This window comes from Lepisosteus oculatus, chromosome 15 (assembly GCF_040954835.1).
Source record: "Lepisosteus oculatus isolate fLepOcu1 chromosome 15, fLepOcu1.hap2, whole genome shotgun sequence".
Classification (NCBI taxonomy): domain Eukaryota; kingdom Metazoa; phylum Chordata; class Actinopteri; order Semionotiformes; family Lepisosteidae; genus Lepisosteus; species Lepisosteus oculatus.
Genome location: NC_090710.1, coordinates 33,142,528 through 33,161,381, shown reverse-complemented (window position 1 = coordinate 33,161,381; position 18,854 = coordinate 33,142,528). Strand labels below are relative to the sequence as shown.

At 35.5% G+C, this 18,854-nt stretch overlaps 1 long non-coding RNA gene across 1 annotated transcript; it reads right to left on the bottom strand.

Annotated features, from left to right (window-relative positions):
* Window positions 1-149: 149 nt before the first annotated feature.
* Window positions 150-17,257, bottom strand: LOC107079533 (uncharacterized). Its single transcript, XR_011181671.1, has 5 exons — window positions 17,193-17,257; window positions 13,978-14,056; window positions 2,928-3,061; window positions 1,405-1,488; window positions 150-1,083 (listed from the first exon to the last, which is right to left on the bottom strand). It is a non-coding gene; the product is annotated as an uncharacterized lncRNA (long non-coding RNA).
* Window positions 17,258-18,854: the final 1,597 nt, after the last annotated feature.

Genomic DNA, 18,854 nt, shown 5'->3' with positions numbered 1-18,854 from the left:
ATATATTATTTTTAAATAGATTAAACTATGAATAACAGCATGAAAAGATACAAAAGCAACATGTTCATAGCTGGATTCCACCAGTGGCATTTTCAAAAAGTCTGCTGTAAGTTGTAGATTGTTATCTGTTTTCATTACAGTACAGTACATCTGAAAAGATACAAAATATTGTGTGCTACGGTTCTTTTGTTTATTTCTCTGCAATACAATTTACTTGAATGAGAATATTACAATGTATTAAATACTAATAAACAGTACAACAGGTGTTTCCCAGCAAAATTATTCTAACTCTTTTTATACCTTACTGCCAACAATCTCTACGGACTTGTCAAGACATTCACTTACATAGGTTATGACAGGAAACGTATGCCCAAATTTTAAGCTAAACCAGTAAACTTCTAGGGTTTTACACTACATTTCCTCATTTTTAATAATGATTATTTACTGAAATAATGTCAGCATCAATTGCTTTGTACCCAGAGTACAAAGATTACAATCAGGAAAACTGTGCAATGTACTGTACCTCAACAATTCAGAAGAATTCTGATTAAATTAAAGAGTAGCATAATTGCTTAGGTTCTAGTTAAGGTGGCCATCAAAGCGTCAACTCTTATCTTTCAATTAAGTGGATTTACTATGGTGAAGGCAAAGGTTGGTCGTCTCTGGAAAGAAAAAAAATTAGAGCTTCAGGACCTAAATTCCGACTGATTCTGTTAAAGTCAAAATCATCATTTTGTAGAAGGCATAAAGAAACAATATACAGTATATTATAATGAATATTGTTTTTTTTTCTTTTCATGGTGATGTAGCGCAATTACTGTAAAAGTTGCAAAAGAAGGACTATAATAGATTCCATTTTGTTCCCAGGGAATTTCTTTAACTCAGAATGAATCAGTTTTTTATCTTGCCAAATTTTATTTAAATAACACAAGATACGATTAAATCCAGTACACTGACAAGATGAATACAATACAAGATTGTTTATCAGACCACTGGAGTGGATTGGTATTTTAAGCAGACATCTAATAATAAATGTTGTAGGTTATGGTGACATCTTGGATATGTCCTTCACCTTCATTTCTTCTGTCAAGAAATAAAAGACTGGTTTAGCGATGGTTGAAATTCAAAACAAACCATATATCCAAATCAGGATGAGCAAAAAATGTCTGTAAAACCAGCAGCAAATTCTATTTAAGCAGAATCAGAATCCTGTCTGTACAAAGTAAATACCTTATTACTATGGACCTGTTATTATGAAAATTACTGGCAATCTGAAAACTGTACTCTTGTGCTACTGTATATAAGGTATCTGTTATCTTTTGTTCTGCACAAGAACAGATACACCCTACCACTGCGAGAGGAAAAAAACCTATGTTGATTAATATTAGTACAAATCATACTTACAGCAGGCTTCAGTTATCCATATAAACCACAGTGTTTTTAAAGATGTAGGATGAATGAAAACCATGGTTGAGTACTATTCCTCACCTTGGAGAGAGAGAGGGATACACAGCCTCACTGACAGCCTTTGTGGAAGTGAAGGTCTACCAGAAGTTACTAATAGAAAAATCGTAGTAAATGTAGATTTTTATGGGAAACAGGACTATTACAGATTAGAGAAGATGTTATTTTCATTCCATAAGACTGAAACAGTTATAAATGGAATATAATTTGAGGTTTTGATGCTTCAGTGTTGGAACAAGATCAACACTTGTCAGTTATACCAAAAATAGACTACAGCTCTAATGCGGGTATCCATGTTTTCTTAAGTGTGAGTGCAAGGAGAACTTCAATGTAATACTTGACAAAGTATGATTTGAAAGTAACTCATACTTTAATCACTGAGAGAAGCAATAACATTTTTTGCTGAGGGGATTACAAACTGCTTTGTAACTACATGTCTCTTCAACCCAATATTTCTGGTGCATGTTAATTCAAATTGTATGTAATCATGAAAACTTTATACCACATTTTATGATTTATGCCATGTTCCTAGACTCAGAGAAAGAGAATTGTTACTGGTGGGCAGTGTAGGAATTGAATGCGTTCTGTCACTCAGCAAAAACATTCTACCTTGAAATCACGTAATCTAGATTTAGCATTCAAAGTATATGAATAATGATCAGATGTTTCCCTCTGGAGGATACTTATATTTAAAAATAATTAAAAGCTTTGACTCTGTAGTTAATTAGACAACAGTGCTGACAAGTTATAGGAAGTTAAAATATAATAGTGATGGATTATTCATTAAATCACTTTAATAGCTGAATGCTTTGCATATTAATTTTTTTTCTTTCCATATTAATTATGGTTTGAAAAAAAAAAACTTGCTGTTCAGTGTCTCTATAAAACCTACAGTATATACTGTATATATATTTTGAGATCAAAAAAGAAAATAATCACTTACTATATAATCACAACTAATTCTCAAAAGTAATTATCAGGAAAATAAGTGTGTGCAGAAACTATTGGAAGCAATATTACCCATATATTTGAATGCTTTGTACCATCTAGATTTATAGATTGAATATGGTACAAAAATGCATGTACTGTACCGCAGATGATGCCGTGTGAGATTCTGTCCAATCCCTCTTATTGAGTTTAGGCAAGTAGGTGCATGTTCACTGGTCTCTGAGTCCTTGATGCCACTCATCATCCTAGCTCACAGAATAAATACGTTCAATGGGTTCTGACAAGTAGGACCTCCTAGCCATAACTTCTCTATCCCCAGAAAATGATACATGGGCATCATCTGTATATGTCTTTCCCTGCTGGAATGTTGTCATGTCAGAATGAGCCAGCAGGAAGAGCAGCAAGTGAAAACCCATGGTTGGATCAATCAGGTTGCAATCAATCACTATAGTTGTGAAGTCTGAGTCTGAAACTCACACTTTACAGTCTGAGGTATGAAGCGCATAGACACTTACACTCCTGCCCAGTTCATCACACCTGATCCTCTCCTTTGAAATGGGTTAGGTGTCATGGTTCATGGTCTCCTGGATTGTGGCTTCTCATTGGCAAGACTGTATTTGAGGTGTAGAGCTGCACCAGCATGCGTAGTCTGCAAAGGAACAAGTAATAGGTTTATTCCGTGCTGAAAAGAGAAGAGAGAAAACACAACATTTCCGCTGTGAATCCTTCTTCAGGTGTAAGGGGGGGACAGCTGTATTTGACTGTCAATGTTAAGTTTTTTTTTCTCTGAAGAATAAGTGTTAGCCCTAGTCCAGCTTCCAACATACAAACGGTATGAAGACATTGTTCTTTTGGTGACTTGGTTGTATCAGTTCATTTCTGTGATGTTCATTTTTGATTTAGACTAGTCTTGACATTCAGCTGGTTAAATTAACTTGTCACCTCTGCCCAATCAGCTCTCTCACTAATGAGGTGATTTAGTGTTCCTGTAAAAAACAGTCAATTGAGTGTATCAGTTAGTCATGAATGATCAATTAATCAAAATGCCACAAAACATTTAATCAATCAAAAAGCTATATGCTGTTTTCCATAAATATACATGTGTGGAATGCTGTTTCTTTTAATGTTCAGTACACAGCAGATTCTATCACTCTTCATTTTACTTTTTTCTTTGGGGATTGTAAAATCCCAAACATCTACTTTGTTAACAGGATAAACGGATTATCTGTTTAATAGCAAGGACACTGGCAAACAGGGTAACGATTTTTATATCAAAAGGTTGTATTTTATTTCTACCTTTTCTTTCAAGATATTCAAAGGTGGCAAATACTTCAAATAGAGAAGGATGGTGTAGAGGTAAGTATCAGGAAACAATAGAAACAAATGGGTATAGAAATAACATAAAATGAACATAATACACAGTCAGCTTGGGCTACTCCACTTTGAAACCAAATATTTCACCAAATGCAATAAATGATGATTCATCAAAATATGCTTTATTTAATTCAGCCACTGTCATTTGATTGAAAACATTTATTTTATTTGATTGTGTAATGGAAAAGATCTAAGATTAACATACTGTACATACTTTTATTTTCAGGGCTACTGCAGCACCCTCAATTAACAGCTGATGTGATAACAGTTCACTAGCAGGGAGCAGCAACATGAGATTGGACCGTTTGGCTGTTTACACCTTACAGTGTGACTAACACAGTGGATTTGATCAGGTTTACTGTAAGGTTATGAAATGTTGAGAAAATGTATTATTTTCATTCATTAACTTAATAAAAGTACTAACATATGTTTAATTTTAACATAGATTTTGTATTTAAATACTTGTTCCTTCTAATTTTTTAAAAAAATATTTGTATGCCCCGTATTATGTTCATTTCTTATTATTTGAATTTTCTATGCTGCACATGTTCTTTGGTTTATGGCCACTGTAGTATAAACGTTTAATCTTTTTTTAAATCTCACCCCAATCCTTTAAGTAAGGAAAAATGCAAACTATAGCTATTATAGACTTTGCAATAGCATCTTTAAACAGTTTTTTTAGCTAACAGTCAACATCTGTTTTTTTAGTGCTAAAGTAGAAGATGTAATAAAGAAATGATATATAAACCCTGGCAGATGCTAAACTAACAGGGTGGCATGACCGCTACAACAAGACTGTTGGCAGACAGACCTTCAAAGCAACAAAGATAAAAAACACAATAATTTATGGATCCATGTTCACCTAAGTAATTTGTAATTGAATCTGAGAAAGTCTTTTTTTCCCTAAACAAGTCAGTTTACAATCCAGAGCTGTGCTGTAATATTTCAGATGCAGTCCAACTGATTGATGATTCTACAGTCAATTCAAAACATTTTGGATGGAAACATCCCTCAAATCAAGCCTTGAAAAATAATAAAATCAAAAGTTTATCCTCTTAATTTTCTGGAACTAAAAAAAACAAATTTAAAACAATAACTAATTTTCTATTGAAATAAAATTGAAATGTAAAGGACCGGCCCTTAAATTAATGAATATACCACAATTTACATAAACCTATAGACTATAGCACTGCTAAACAATTCAAATGTAAAAGTATATGAATTTGTCTGTAAAACTATCTTAATGAATCTGTAACAGTCATTTTTGTTAGTGATGGGCTATTAATAAAACCACGTGCAGGTCTCGAGATGCGGTCTGAAAGCTAAGGAATCCAAGACAGGAGATAGAACTAGGAGGTAGTCAGAACGTAGTCGGGCAAACAAATCCGAGAGGGGCGAGACGAGCGAGGTCGCGAGGAATCTAAAACCACAGAGTTGTAGGTGAGGGGATCCAGACGTAGAGAGGGTGTCAGGAAAGGAGGACAGGGCGGGGCGGGTTTGAGGCTCAGGAGGCAGATGAAGTCCTAATACCGAGCACCGGTAGCAGTGAGCAGAGGGTTTAAATAGTTGCGGGGAAAAGCTGTGGCGTGAAGATTGAATCATTTCGAGTTAATTGGTGCCAGGTGTGCTTGTTACATTTTTTTCCAAATTAAAATATTTAATGATTGTTTTTATTTATGATTCAAAATTCACTGCAAAATTCACTGAGATGCATGCACTATTGTTCCGGTTCTATGAACAGTTGCTGCAATACAAAAAAAAATAGCAACATAAAAAAACTGAAGAAAGCTCCACAGACAAAACATTGTGTTTATTTTCTTCTCTTTTGAGCATGGAATAAACCTTTACTTGCTCCTTTGCGGTTTAAGCATGCTGATGCAACTACAGTACCTACTCGAACTTCTTCAACATAAAAAAAACTTACCTTGTGAACTTACAGAATTCAGATGTTAAGTCAAACTGTAATTAATGTGACAACATGAATATAAAGGGATAGTGTACTTTATTTTTACACTTTAAGTTAATTAGTCTGGCTGAGGAGATGACAGCCCTGGTCATCAAGTCAAAACCCTCTCACTGAGAGGAATGAGCCAGGGAGGCTGCAGCAAGGGTGAAATTGTGGGGAATGTACACACATCGGGTTAACCAGGCAAAATATTGATATGTGGAAGTGCAGGATTATAAGTAAAGCTCCTTCGAAATTTTTGTTTAGCAGTACATTAATACTTTGCTCATAATCTTCTGTGAATAGTTCATACAGGAAGCAGTACTCTTCAGCAGGATATTAATTCCAAGTTAATAACGGACTGAATCCGGGATATGTCTGTAGTCAGTGCTGTGTACGGTCCTACCATGCTTTGATTCCTCTCTGTACTGGGCAACCACACAATCACCTCAAAGTTGTAGAAAAGCTTATTTTGTTAGAGGAAGGCATCTTTTGTGGCTTTGGAAACTGTACTGAAAGGACTTACCTTTTTTATGATTAGCAGTGTGTCATTTTGGAGATGGTTTGAAATAAACATTTAGCGCAGAGCATCATGAAAGATTCTGGACTGCATTCAGTATAGTTTATATTTGATTTTCATTTTGCATCAGATTTCCCTCTTAAGCTCGATCAAATTATATTAGGTCTCTAAAACATCTATCTGTGTTCACAAACATATTACAGTTTGTACAGTTTTTATTTACATGATACTGATAAAAAATAACTATCGAAGACATTCCATCTTCTTTATGAAGTGTATGTTTCTTTTGTAAATAAAAAATAATAATTTAAGATTAAAACAGGGTTTTTTATTTTTTTACTAAGATAGTTTTCTTTATATACATGAAATGAAAATTTACTAAAAATACTGTGCAATTTAGGAGGCAAGTACAGCTTATTCTTTGTACTGTATCTGGTACTAAATGACTTACATCCTTGAAATGGCAATATGTGTGTCTTGGACAAGGACATCGCCTGTGCTCTGTACAGTCCTACTGTTAACTGTTGTCAGTATTTAAAATGGGATACTATTAAGATGCACTTTCATTGTGGAACTGACATCTAAATCAAATCCCAGCTCAAGAGACACTGCCAGCACAATTCCTCTGGAGCTATCAGTCTTTCATGAGAGTGATTCAGGATTTCATTCAACCAGATGACCATCAATGCAGGAGCAGGTGGATCACGTGTGGGGAAAAAAGGACAGATCAACCTTCCAGCAGACAAGTGCTGCTTATCTCCACCACACTCACAGGCAGAAGACTGTCACTCAAGGAGTGCTGTCATGTAAATTGCATACAGGTGATGGATATTTTAACTCCCATATGTGCAAGTAAAGGCGGCACTGTGGAGCAGCAGTTAGCATTGGTGCCTCACAACTCTGGGTCCTTTGTTCATTTCAGGACCTGGGGTGCTGTCTGCATGGAGAGTGTATGCCCTCCCTGTGTTTGCATGGGCTTCATACCACAGTTCAAAGATACTGGCAGGTTAATTGGCTGCTGGGAACACTGGCCCTCGTGTGAGTATGTTCATGTCTGTATCTCTGTGCTCTGTACATCTTCATGCCACTGTGGCTTATAAATGTGGGGGAACTAATGACTGGCCATCTGGTGGAGGAGTGCCTTTTCGCTCCCTTGAAGGAGAATGGGATTTGCTCAGCTAGCTCACTACTATCACACTGAGGTCAAATTCCATGCAGAGCCTTCCCCAATAGCTTCTTTTCCTTATGTGGAATTTAACTCCCTCTGAGTACTAATTACTCTTTCAGAGCAGCTGTGTTTCATTCTGCAGGTTCCCTCTATTAACAGAGGTCCATCCTGACATACTGCATGGGCGATGTTAAAATACAAGTACCAGACCTGTTTAAAATACATCAATACTACAATGTTAACATTATTGACTAATACATTATAATCATCTTAATTTACATTCTGAAACATAACAATACTACTAACACAATACTATTCAGGCAACAGGGGGTGTCCTTTGATCATTTATGACATCTATTTTCTGATATACCTGAAAAAGGCTCCAGCCTCCTCATTTTCTATTTGTACTCATGTCCAATTGGTTTTCCATAGTCATCATGTTGAAAAGCAATGATCTTGTTTTATTTTTTGTAATTAAAGATTGTAGCATTGTAGTTGTTGGATACTTGTAACACTGAAACATAGGATAAATGCCAAGACAAATTAAATGAGGTCAGTCTGTTTATATGTAGTGAAATCATAAATACATATTTGAATATGCTTTTTAAAATTCCTGCTGCTAAGTGGGAACTGCTAACCTACAAGTGCCACATAAAGAGAAGGGGAAAGACGGGAGAGGATGTCTCATTCACAGTACAGCTGCAGTGGGCATTTTTACTCAGATTCCTCTTTTTTCTCATTCTTAGCTTTCAATTAGATGGGAGAATCTTTTAAACAAAGTTATATTTACCATGAGTTTTGGTCAACAAACGTTCAAAATGAAAAACATGTTAATCAAATTAAGATAGAAAAGATAATAATGGAATTTTCTCCATTCATTGGAAGTTTCATTTCACACCTCTCTGCACCCATTCTGACTTCACACCTCTTGATTGGCCTCTCTTTCTGTCCCCTGCTCCCGCCTCTCACTCCTCCTCCCTCTCAACCTTTGTTCTCCCGCTACTTTACCTTTGCCTACTGCCCTGTCTCTCTCACACCTGAAGAAGGCTCCACGGCCGAAACGTTGTGTTCTCTTTCTTCTTTTTTTCAGCATGGAATAAACCTATTACTTGTTCCTTTGCAGCCTACGCATGCTGACGCAGCTACCCACCTGAACTAATGGAATTACTGATGTGGACCTTAGTCAGAACCTAAACTTTTACACCTACTCTACCAATCCAGGTACTGTATATACAATCTGCAAAACATACCTGAAGATATGGAAATTCTAGTTTTACTAATTCTAGATTTAATTCATTCTAGATACTGTACTTGAGCAAACCTCATGTTTTGTATCTGCATCTACAGTATATCTAGAGATTTATTTATGCACAGTATAATTCTGTAATATGGCACAATATCTAAAGTAATATGGTGTGATATGTAAAGTAAACTTACATTTTTCTATAGGTTTCCTATACAGTAATTACAGGAAATTAGTTAAGATATATACATTACATTCTTAGTAAACTGCTTAATCTAGAGTTCAATCAATACAAACACTGTAGACGTGTTCAAGGAGAATTAAAGGATTAAGAGAACTTTATTAGTTATGAGTGAAATTAATTGTAACGGTTTAATTTGCATTATGTTAACAGGAAGAAATATCCACCATGTCGCACCGATACCTCAAGGCCATTCGCACATACAAGCACTAAGGAGGCTTCCAAACCTTTAAAAAATATATTTTTTTAACTTCACAAAGGAACATAAAAATAGCTTTAAAAACTGTAAACCTTTGTTATATGCTGCAAAATGAACTAAAGCAAAACTCTCCTCATTCTCAAATGTCTGGGTGAGACACCCTTATATACACACACCCAAACATGAACCCTTTTCAAATGATTAATCAGTCAGTATTGGACCTCCCGATGGAACTGTATGTATTTTTGAGGGATTTTTGGCAGCCTCTACTGGCAGAGCCATGTTTGTTACAGTCCTACCATGTCACATCCTGCCACAGTAGAAAAAAAAGTCAGCTGTTGGTTTACAAAGAGTTTCTAAACAACAGCTGACTGCAGGATTTCAAACAGCGTTTCTTTTTTTTGTCTTTAATAGTTTTCAACTTACTATTCCATCTTGGTCTTGTCACCATAATTCAGTATATTGGATACTTTTGGTTTGTTTCCAAAGTAACACTGACATCTTCCCTGTTTCAGGTCAAAGATACTGATGTGGTTAAATTGTTTTGGAAAATGAGGTGTGACCTAGCTGCCCTTGTCCTGATGGTTACTCATTTTGAAATTCTTCAAGGTCTAAAAATTTCATAGTTCCTCCTACTCGTAAAAAACATCCAATAATTTTAAAAGGAAAATGAGCTTCTAGAATGAGGAATAAAAGGCTGCAGGTTATAAAGGGATTTCAATTCACTGATATTATAAAGAAAGAGTGCTAAATCATTATGCCAATGTGTTTCAGGTTGACTTGCTTTTATATTAAAACAAACTGTGACTTCGCCTTCTGGAGTGTGTGCATCTTTTACCCTTGGATCAATACTTGTTTCGTAGTTCTTAAAGACATAGCTTTTACAAGCTTTACAAGCAGTCTGACATAAAAATGTCCTGCAGGTATCCAAGGTTTGAGAATGCAGGTAATGCACAAAATAATTTTCTTCACCATTCTTTAGGAGAAACTAAAGATGGAGATGTTTTTTAGATGAAGTAAGAGTAAAATAACATTTTTCCAGGTACATTCTTGACATGTTTATGTACAATATATGGACTGTACATAGTATGCAGTCCATATATTGTACTTTCCTGCACAAGAAACAATGTGCATAACAGGGTAAAGCATGAGAGAGAGGAGCTCATAATCCTTTAATGTTACAAAATCCTGTTCATTTCCGAACAATTTCTTTTTTTCTCTGGTTTAGACATTCAGTTTGAATACTGGCAGCAGCTCTCACTCCACCAACACCTCACTGACTTCAGTGAAACGTTTAAATCCAATCAAGTGGCAGAGCATTCCATGGTCTCGTGAGTTCCTATTCAAACTTTGCTAGGGGTTTTAAGCTGCCTTTGAAGACATTGTTCCTTAGAATAAATATTGTCCCAAAGATGCATGAGACACAAATTTTCTGACAGTTCTTAACTGAAGCTCGGGAGGTATAACAGGCCAGTTTCCCCCAGCTGCTCTGAGTCATAGTCATTATTGACTTCACATTCATCAGGTTTCAGTGCAGAGAATATAATATACTATTTGTATGGTTAAAAGGCATAAGTAACCTTTCCTTATATGATAAGTAAAATACTAATGCATTAGCTTTAAGTTAATTTAAATAATATTAACCAACTGAAACAAACTGCAGTAATCATAGACTAAATCATCTACAGTAAATAACAAGAATCCCTCATCTGCATCCAGTGGACGTCTGTACTTTCTCTATCCTTTTTATGGGAAATACTCTGCTCCGTGATTAACACACCCCACTGTAATGAAAGGGGCAACAAAACTGTCAGCGAGCCTGTAAAGTCGTCTCCAGTCAGTCATTCCCCATACTGCTGACACAACTGGGCACGTTCGTTGTATTATAAAAACAAGATCACGTTGAGGTGTGGATGCTGGATAGTGATTACCTAGAGAGCCTCACTCACTACCTAGATTCATGGTCCTGGTCTGTTCTGCCAATAAGCTGAAATTTGCCCCAGCCTTTGGCTCGGTTTCCCCCTGCTCTTCTCTTCCATGTTGTACAAGATCAAATCAGCCAGACCAAATTTTGTGAATAAACGAATTTTGTGACAGTTAAATGTGCACATTTTGAGACCCTACAGTATCCATCTCTGTATACAGTATATCACTCTCTATACAGTATATATATCAGCATCTCCACTTTTGCAGCTCCCTCTCGGTTAACTCTAAGGTTATCTCCTCCTTGACCAATCAGTCTACCCCTTAGCCAAGCGGGTTAAGCCGAAACTTATACTTCAATACTCAAACATTTGCATAGCATCTGATTCTTAGATGTTGTTATTCGTTGTGAGATCAGAGAATTTAATTTGATTCCGGTGCATGGCAGGTTGCTCTCTTATGGAATCGGGTTTCATCTGGAATGTTGTCTTTCCCTTCCCTGTTGTCCTGCAGGTTATTCTTCATGTTGCTGGGACGCTTATGAGGAACAAGCTGCTTTCATCCTTTAAAGCCAAGGTTTGATTCCTGTCAGCTGCAGACAATCACCTCAAAGTTGAAAAATTTATTTTTTATTAGAGGGAGGTTCTTGAATCTTTTGGCTGAAACATCTTTTTTGGAAGCTGCACTGAAAGGGCTGAATTTTGAGATTGGCAATGTGTCATTCCAGAGATGTTTTGAAACATACAATTATCCTACAATATCACGATATATTCTGAACTGTATTTTTTATAGTTTATATCTGATTTTCATTTTGCATCAGATTTCCCCTTTAAGTTCCATTAACTTATTCGTGATCTCTGAAAAAGCTCTACCCATAATCATAAGGTAATTTCCAAGCACAAACTTTTTATTTACACAATAACATTAAAACCTATGCATATGTGTCAATTTCTTGTGGAATCAAATATAAGTTGATGATTAAAATAGGATGCAGCTTTTAATATCATTCATTTCTTATAGAATCACTTAGTAATTTCCCTAAAAATGAAGACAAGTATGGTTTATTCTTTCTATCTGATACTAGATGACCAACAGCCTTGAAATCATTACATGAACATCTTGGACAAGGGTACTGCCTGTGCTCTATACAGTCCTTCTGTTTACATTTGTTAGTCTTTAAAATAGTATGCTATTACTAAGATATACTTTCATTGTGGAACTGACAACCCAATCGTGTCCCTGCTCAAGAGACTGAAGACTAAAGGATGAGTATAGTATAGAGAATAAAAACAACTACAAGATCCTTTTATTTGAAAATGAAAGTACTGTATATACAATTTATATACAGTAATATGGGACAGAGATAGTGACAGGACAAACACTTGGGGGGCAATAAAAGTGTCAGGCTTAAAAGGATATCACAAAGTCATAAGAAACACCTTCATATCTTCTGGACCTACAGTATGCTCAATGTCAAGGAGCTAGCGGGCTAGATGCAAAGATAATAATGTCCTTATATTTTATATCCTTACTGGAATGATTGATGCTGAAATTACTACTGAGATTAAAAAAATACCATTGCTCCACATATCCTATGACAAGAAATGTGATTTAATGACATGTATTTTTATCCTTTGAGGCCAACAAAAAAATACCTTTAGAAGTTCACCATGAGCAAGTTGCAAAAAGCAGGCTTCAAAAAACCCCAGCGATTTTGTTTGCGTCAGTTATGTAATAAAATACATGAGCAATTCCCATTTTAAAATAAATACATACGGTAGATGCGTAATATACTATTTATACTAAGCTTATATTGTAGTGATATAATTTGTAGAAATTCAAGGTAAAAATAAATGTTTGCAGTCTTTAATTCTACCTAAATGTTGTTTACACTGTTTGCTATTCCTTATATTTGGGGTCATCTGTAAACTTGACTGGCTTGCTAATTATACCAGAATGTAAATCATTGATATAAAACAGGAAGACCAGTGGTATTAATATCCAGGTCACTGTCTTACTCTGCAACTTACATCACTACAACCTGAGATGCACTCTCTGTGTTCTATCCAATATACAGTTCATAACCCAAATACTTGCATTTTCCATTAATGCCCAACACTGGAAGCCAATTTCTCAGATCTTTATGTTGATTTTTATCAAAATGTTTCTTTGTTGTGTTGTTTCTGAAAATCTAAACATACGATATTACATTCTGTTTGCATCACTCACTGCCACTGCTTGTTCAAAGAAATCTAAAAAGTTAGTAAAGCAAAATTTACATATTCTAAAGATGTAAAGACTGGCCCCCTAATCCAAAAATGACAATTTGCAAACCAAGTATATAGATAAAAAATGGCACCAAGAACAAGCCCTGAAGAATATCAGATGTGATAAACTTGGTTGAACAGGAGCAATGCCAGTTTGAACACATTTCTAATGATCAGATAATATTTAAACTGTGAGAAACTGTAGTTGCACTAACACAAACAACCCTCTATTCAACAAGATAACCCACAGAAGAACATGAATGGATAGAAAACTAGTTGTCTGGCAACAATAGTTCACTATAACTATAAGCTTAATGAAATAATTTTGTCCATTCTAAGTTGCCTTCTATACATTGAAGCCTTCCTAAAAAGATGTCCCATAAGATATCATATCACACACACATACACATACTTTACGCAAGCACTTCACCATCTAAACAAATTGATCAAACCAGATTCAAACACAAACTTGAACTAGTCTGGATCCCGAGGACAGCTTTGCTTGATTGCTTTAGGGATCCACATATAGAATAAAGTAAGGTTGTTCACGTAAGTTCAAAATTAAATATTAACTCACACCAAACACCTGTTTCCTTGGTTTTATTAGTGAAATGGACTAACTAACTATGGCTAAATTGGTGCTTAACCCATGTGTTTCTAATAATCGTCTTGTTTTGTTGCTCACCGGCAAAATGGTTTCTCCCGCAGTCTGTAGGACCCAAACCATGGCAACAGGGGCTGGCTTAGTAGTGCCTGTTCCACGGCTGCGCATGCGTTGATAGATGTGAAAGAAGATACCATTATGAGGAGGAAGTATTTTCTTAAAATATTTATGTACACAAAAGGATTAATTATATTTTATTTTATTAAGAATATATTGATTACTAAATTGTATATTTATTGGAAAAAGGTGTATAACAGAATTTTGATCATTATGTTGCAGAATTCCTTTTTGCTTTATAGTGGAATCTTCTAGGGGGAGGAGTTTTACCTGCATAAGGAGCTCTTCAGCGTAGGAGAAAGAAGATAGGAGGACACTTGCAGAGGTGTTGTGTAGGAGCTGCTTACAGCAAAACCCTTTTCTAAAAAGCGATTAATATATATATATATGTTCCTGTAACTATAGTTTTGTGTTTCCCCCCTTGGTTAATATATATTTTTCACAGTGTTTTTTTGGGGGGTGGGTGGACGAACACAGTTCCTCACAACAAACAACTAACACCTTTGCACTTCTTTCCTATTGTGGCTGTGCTGTCTTTATAGGTGCATCCCATCTGCGTTTCTGAACTTTTAGAGGATGAGACTGTGACAATAATCAATAGTTAAAATAAACTTGAGTTATTTTACCTTGGCACAGCTTTGGTGAAAAGATTAATATGTCAGGTACACTGGGTCAAACAAATATTTATTAACAATGACAATGACACACTAAACAACACATAACATAAAAATGAAACATGCAAGTTCCTTTAATTACAAACAAGGCGTCTCAGTGGCTTACAGTATGATAGGTAATGGACTGATTTCCAAAACAACAATCCTACAAGTGTACCAGTTTATCATTATCTGGGAACTACAGTAGGTGGCTGACTTTACCAAAAATCTAGATCACTGACTTAAATTAGGAAGAGCAGTGCACCAGATACAGACCCCGGAAGTACTCCACTAATTGCATCATCTGAAATTTAGCATTTACCCTAGATCTATTTACCACTATTTCCTGTCAAGTGATAGATTTTTAAGCCCTGTACATGCTTTAATTTGGACACCTATTGCCTGTAAATTGAGAATTTATATATTTGTGGAAAATCCTTCTAAAAATCTAAATAAACTTTGTTGCATGTTTTATATTCATCACTTCTGTTGCTTGTTCAAAGAATTCTCACAACTTAGTTAAGAAAGGCCTAGTTTTTCTATTCATTAAAATCATATCTAATTCTGATCCTCTAGCTTAGTTACTGTATAATTATTGTCCCCCTAACCTTATATGTAACAGATTTATTAGTCTATAATTATTTGGTTCAGTTCTGTAACTTTTTCTGTGTGTGAGTCAGTGGGTATTAAGCCTGTCTTTCCAACCCTGTCATGAGACACTGCTGTAAAAAGACTTGGTAATGGTTTGTGAATCTCTTGTTTCCTTCAGTACAATTGATAGAATACCACTAGGCCCCAGAGTTTTTGTTTATCTTAAGTTTTTCTGGTATATGTAACAGTACTACTTATTCTATTCTGGTATTATTTGATTTAGAACTTTGTGTTTATTCAGCCTGAGGCATTCTGTTGATTTCTTCCTTGGTAAACACCTGGATGAAATATTAATTTAATACATCAGTCATTTCTGTTTCATCTTCTAGATGTTTTCCATTATTATTCTGGATACATTTTACTTCATGCTTTACTGATCTTTTGCTGTTGTAATACCCAAAAAACTTTTTATTGATTTTAAGTTCCATTGCAGCATCCCTTTCTATCACTCTCTTGCTTTTCTAGTATCATTTTGACAAATGCTTGCAGATCACTGTACCATTTAGCCTAAACTGGATTTTGCTGTTTTGTTTTAAATGTTTTTACTGTAGGTCACAGCTTGCATCTGTTTCTGTATATGTCTTTTTACAATTTATTTTTTATTTAAACACTTTTCTAGAAGTCATGTATTGGAAGTGCTTTAAGATACTGTTTAACTTGTTGGTTTGGTAAAACAAGTACTGTTAATTTTAATCTGTTGGGGAAATTAGTGAAGAAAAGTAGCAAATAATGGGGATAAGTTAAATCAACCTACAGTACATATCCACTACAAACAGAGGGTGGTAAAAAAAGGCCAAGAGCCTTATGGAATGTGTGTCTCACCCCCTCCATAGTGGATTTACACTACTTCCATCTGGGAGATGCCTCTGTGTCCCCAGGAGTAGAATCTGGAAATCTCTCATCCCCTGTGCAATCTGGCTGTCAAACAATGTAAAGTAACTCTCTGATTTCTTGAAATTCTGCTGTACTGCCTTCTTTGTCGGTAATGTTGGATTGTCCTTGTTGTATTGTTTTGTTGGACTGTGTCATAAAATAAATTTCACCCAGGGGACAATAAAGCTTTAAATTGAATTTAAATAGTTGCCATTTTAGTTTCACTGGTTGGTTTTTCCCAATTGTGGGGGTTTTTACTTTCCTCACAGTGAAAACTACTTACAGTATAATATCTTGTAAAACAATATGTTAACAAGAAATATCTGCTTATCATACAGATTTGGAAATTCTGGCCAAGAGGGAAAAGTGTTATCTACTGGTTCATGGACACAACTTGCAATTTGGATTTCCCTGGAGGTCCCCCATCCCACTACTGACTACTAAGCTTTGCTTAGCTTCTGACATCTGATAAGGTAATCAATGATGAAGGTGGCAGTGCCACTTCTTCCTTGATACTGTACATTCATCCATGGCACAATCACATATGACTTCATTATAATTAATATCTGAATGTTATGGACGGTAGCATACACCTTTGCCCTATGCCCTTTAAATGTTATTTTTTTAAAGGTTTGACCCATAACAATTAAAATGTCCTTTATTTTTCTGAAGAGTGTGGTTGTGTGTACGAGCATTTTGTTTGCAATACTATTGTTTAGGTAAAGTATACACGTCTAAATTTCTGTTTGTTTTACTTTGTGTTTTTATATTAGGAGAAGATAAATGCATACAGTGGAGCATAAAATTTGTGACAGGAACCAAAAGATGCAGTAGGTATTTCAAAAGACAAAAAGATGTGTGATGTTTGCAACATTACTGTATGTGGATTAAGCAGAAGAATTTTTATCACACTGACAGCACAAAATATAAGACCATGATCAAATGAAGAAATTCTCTTAATAACAGGCAAAGGCCTGAAGAGCATGAAGCAGAATTTCTTACCTTCCCTGGACAGATTTCCTAGACTGCAATCATGCTGAAGAGCCATGGGAGCAGAGGGATCTGCAGCTCAGCGCACAGTCTGAGCCTGTGCTTGATTTGTGCTTGGCCCGGCTCATCTCCATCACCTGCAGATTTTACACTGTCGGTGATATGGGTCCTCTGAGCACACCAGCACTTCCTCGTGGCACAAACATTTAACTAAATTCAGTTTAATTTAGTTATACTAAAAGTGACCTAAATATACTGTAAATGCAGTATATATACACTGCTGAAATGTGTTGATTGTATCATTGACTGCAATTGGTCCGTAAGAGAAATGACAACTGTACAGATGGATGCTTGGTGCATAGAAAAATGCAATAAAAAAGCTTTATAACCAATTCTACTGTAGTGTGGCCTTTTTAATTGTAAATCTGCTACCATGTTTATGTAGAAATGGTCAAAATGTGGTCAAACACACTGCCTTCTGTCAAAGTAGTTTAGTGCAGACAATCATCAATGATCGTTCTAAACAAATATCCACCACAACCAGAGATTTCTCCATAGCTTACAAAAACATGAATAAATGACTAAACATAACATACCTACTTATTCGTTTTGAACACAAAAGTGTCAGGAAAGGAACAGGTTTGATGTGGGATGTTTTTGCCTCCTAGCGATGCATGCCCTATTATTGCTCATAAATTAAGAGAAAGGTGTTTGAAAAGGTAGTGCAGTACATTCCTAAAATCTGGCTAATGTTAGATAAGGCTAACATTCTGAAAGGAAAATAAGCTATTTAATCGTGTTACACGCCTGCTCATACGTTTCCTAAATAAAAATGTATTTAAATCCTGGGTTTATGACAAAATGAAAAAGAAAAGAATGTTATCAGTAAAATAATATAATGTATTTTGTCAATATGGTTAAACCAGACTATATATGTAATGTGTGCAGCCAGCTTCCCTTGCAGGAATTTAATCACTCATGGTCACAGAAGTCTTAGCTCTGTTCTTCATTCACAGTAGAGAGCTCCACTGTGCACAAAGACCAGGTCTTCTACTGAGGCAGAATTCAAGACTGTCTACAGTAGTTTTCAAGGGGACGACATTACTTCTGTAATATATTCATTGCACTGAGACATAGTGTACGTTCAGTACTATATGTGGAAGATCACAGTGCATGAAACCCCAAAAATAGAATATGCTTCATTGAATGTAATTAAGGTATTTGAAATCACTAAAATGTTTTTAATTGCCTTGTTTGAATGTTATTGATAGTAGGGGCTTGAAAATGCATTGAGTGATTTACATAAATGCTTTGCGCATTTTACTCTTTAACATGGTTTACAACGTTATCACTGCACACACTGTAACTGAAACGTATTGGGCTAGAAGTTGTCAATGGGGATTTGTACTCCTTCGACATTCTCAGTTGGATCAGGTTAAATAAAAAGGTTAAGAAAGAAGAATGGTTATGGGATGGACTAAATATTTCTAAATCTTGTAGACTGTAGTTCCTAATATTTTTACTAGTGAGTGCATTGTTTTCAAAAGCACAATAAAGAAATTAGCATCCCAGAACTCAATGGAAGCATATACACACAGGGTTTCAGAGATTCCAGTTCAAATCTATTGTTAAAGTTTCAGTGGAATAATGGAATTCATGTCTAATGATATGAAT